The sequence below is a fragment of the Melospiza melodia genome, chromosome 6 (genome assembly GCF_035770615.1).
Source record: "Melospiza melodia melodia isolate bMelMel2 chromosome 6, bMelMel2.pri, whole genome shotgun sequence".
Taxonomy (NCBI): Eukaryota; Metazoa; Chordata; class Aves; order Passeriformes; family Passerellidae; genus Melospiza; species Melospiza melodia.
Window position 1 is genome coordinate 72,653,886 of NC_086199.1, and position 3,928 is coordinate 72,657,813.

Here is a 3,928-nt window from a genome sequence, read left to right on the forward strand (position 1 = left end):
ATTTTCTGTTCAGCAAAAGTAATAGCAATAGGATTGTATATTTGGGGAAATAAGCTAAATACTATTTGCATTAGGCTTGTTTCTGTTAAGCATTAAGCTTCAGTTCTGCCTTCACTTACAACAAAAAATTATGAGTTGGTGGGGTGAGATTGTGGCTTGTTGGCACAGGCCTTAATGTAAGTATTTGAAGATCACACTGTTCAGAAGCTGTTGCACTTGAGGAGATCTGGGCCAGTGCAACAAGCAGCATCAGCAGGTATGGCAGACACAGAGTTCTGCCTGCCAGCTGCCTTCTGAAAACAAACACAGAAGGAGCCACCCAGTGTGATCACAGACACTTCTGCTTTCCAGTCCTTATGGCAACGCAAAATTAGCTGGTCTGCACGGGAAAGTAAACAGCAGGCTGGCCAAAGAGCCCAGGCACTGCAGGTGAGGGTTGGGTAGCTTGTGCCATTTGTTTGTGCAATAACAGAAGACAGTAATGTGGCGGTGCAGAAGGCTCCCTAACAGCCAGCTTTGAAACTTGGATTTCAAAAGGGCACAGGTACTACTTTAGAAAAAAGTTTTCTGTTAGAAAAGAATTGGCATTGATGATTGAATGTCATTGATTAAAGGCAGCCCAGTGAAGGACCTATGCTTTCCCAGATCTTCCAAGTCCTGCCAAGTTTTGGCTTCCTTTAGAAAAGTTTTAGTCCTGTCACTTTTTAGTATCTGGCTGAGATTTGAGCTAGGCATTTATGAAGCAGAATTTAATTTTAACGGGATTAATTCTCTGTGCAGGCATCCCACTTTCTCTTACAACTCAGCCTAATGTTCCCTTGCCTTCTTTTCCCACTATCTCTGCAAACAGAACTGGTATGTTTTGATGCTTGCTTTGCTTGCAAACAGAGAAATCCTGAGTCTCACATCCATTACATCCTGCCTGTTCCCTCAGGCTTTTCCATCTTAGGCATCTCTTTTCACAGGCTGCCATTGCTCCACAGAGTTTGTTTACCTTTCTATTTGCTAAACTTGTCAGCTATATTATTTTCAAACCAGTTCTGCTTTGAGTCAAATCTGAACATGCCATCAGTTGGGTTTCTGGTTTTTCTGGATTTCTAGTTAATTTTATTCCTTTTAGTAAGATAAGGAAGTATTTTCTAAAGACATGATAAATTAACTCATAGGAAACAGAAGGATGGTCACCATTTTTGCCAGCTAAAGGTAACATAACATTACTAATCCCCCCTGTCATTCCCACCTGCTGCTGTTTGTCCTCTGTAGGGCAGATTGCTGGGAGCAGCAAGCATGAGAGCAAACTGTGAGTGCTCTTGACTACTCAAGTGTAGTTTGTTCCCCACCAGACCCTTGGCTCCCTTCTTTTATATTCTGCAGAGCTATTTGTCAGCACCTTCCAGGAGACAGTGTGAGCCTCCACTCCAGGAACTGGCAGTATGAATACTGTTGTGCTTAAGGCAAATGTGCTAATCCGGGTAGAACAGCAGCAAACAGATCTTTTGCATCTGTGAAAAGAGAGACAGACCCTATTTTTCTGTCAACTTCCAAGCTTTGATTGATGATTTCTTACTGTGTTTAAGTATAGCAGTGCTTCTGACAAGATATAGTTATCGTCTTGGGTAATTTAATAAAATATTTTAACTGCTATTTCTCAAATTGGAAAGTGAAATAAAGTAACAATGAAGCAAGTTACATGCCTTTTTCCTTCCAACCTTCTTTCTACTGCTAAGAATCACTAGTGAGTATTCTTCCAAGGGTAACTGGTGAATGTGAATTGACTTGCCTTTATTCTCTGGCCCTCAGTAAGATATCTGCACTGATAAGTACTGATGGGTCAGATTTTCAGTGGTATGAAGTTCCTAACATCTATGGATTTCAGTAGAAATTAGTTGCTGAAAATCTTAAGAGTTGGGTCTTTAGATCTGATAAATTTCAAAGAATATGATTTACGTTGCTGTTTGTAGTAACTCACATATTTTTTCACGTATTTATGCCATAAATGAAGAAATAAATTTTTAGTATATCGTTATTAAAAAATAGTTCTATTAGTGAAAACAACTGGAGAGAAAACTCCATACAAACTAAATAGCAACATTAACATTTTAGATTAATTCACTAATTCATTGCTACTGTTGAACAGGTCAGCTATTTGAGTACTTCTGCTTACAGGAAATTCCATCACATACAGGATTTAATTCCTGAGTATTTGTTTTGCTGTTAGTATTAGACAGCACATCCATTGTCCTCTATGGAAAATTGTGTTTATTTAAAGACATCATTTGTCTTTTATTAGCAGCTCCTGTAAAAAAGGCCAAAATCCTACATAACAAACTTATCTTTCCAGTATGAAATAAGAAAAGGAGAAATTGTATTTTAAACAGGTGTAACTCCTGAACATGCCTAAAGAGCAGCATTGGTGTAGAAGTGAGAAGTGCATGTCCACCTGCCATTCCATATGCAGGCACTGGCTGATCTGTTAGCTCTAGCAGTAGCAGCAGGTCATACCCTGGCACTCGCTGGCAATCCCAATTAAAAAAAAACCAAAAAACCAACAAAACACTGCTAATCATTCACATGATCCTCCCCAGCAGCCCACAAAGAGTTTCTCAAATGTCATACCCCTACAATTCTTCCAGAAACACAGCTCTGTATATAAGGGGTGCACTGAGCAAGAAGGGAGAATAGGAAAGAAAAAACACATGCAGAGGCTGCAAAATGAACACTTTGCTGAACTGTGCAGTGAAAGGCCCTTGTTGTATCAATATTTGCCTATCTTGGAAAGAGTGACACATGGCTCTGCCAAGCTGTCCTGCAATGTAATGTCAAGTATGAGACCTGCAATCCTAGCATCTAAATGTAAGAAGGAAGTCATCAATTCTGCATCTGAAGAACCTACCCTAAAGCAATTGCATTCCTATTTTCACAAATGCTTGAATCTGTCTTTTTCAATTGCCCTGTTGGTGCAAGAAGGCTTGTATTCACGATAAAAAGAAAAGGATTTAGGCCACCTAAATGGCCTAAAAGACTGATGATTAATATTCCTAGAGGTTAGTCAAGCTTGCCAACTTTATATTACCTCCTTTAAAAGTTTCTCCAGGGGAGTTTTCTTTAATGAGCTGTAGAGTTTGTCCATTATACTGTTGATTTTAAATGTGTAAACTGAGCAAATGGCTGAAGAAAAAAACCCATCAGTGCTTTGGAAAATGTCATAGCCCTAGGCCAGAAGGTCAGCAATGTATATGTTAGCCAGAAATGAGTATCATTAGACAAAAATAAAACTGATGTCAACCTGTGATTGAAGACTTCCCAATAAAGAAAAATCAAGGTATTACTGTGCTTTTCTTGACATATAAATATTGTCACCTTTTAAGGAACTGGGTTACAGATAAAAGCAATATGTGTTTAGATTTTTGCTCACAGATGCTGTGAATTTGTCCCTTATCCCACTGTTGTATGAAAAATACATATGTAGAGTTAGATGTTTCCTTTAACTTTGGTATATCCTAACACATAGAGAATAGCCCAGTTTCCACACTAGGCTCTATAAATGTTTCAAAGTTTACACAAAAAGTTGCTTATTTTATGGAAGTTAGCTATTATAAGGTGAATCTTAGGTTGCCAAGCTGCTCTCCAGAGGAACCAAACAGAGCTGGCAAGTGACCTGACCTCAGTAGCATCAAATAGCTCCTTTTTCACTATTAGAAGTGTCTGCTGCTCATCTCCTCTAGTAGCAAAAAATTGTCTCTATCTTTTCTGCCACAAAGGGTAGAAACAAGTCAAGTACAACAGTTCTTTCAGTAGTGTCAGGACCATTGCCTGGCAGCACTTTGTACGTAATGTTCCTAAGCCAGCAGGAGTTTAGCTTCCAGTTTCACTGTTCCCTCTACTTAAGGAAAAGATGAACTGCTTGCACCAGGAGTCAGCCCACACA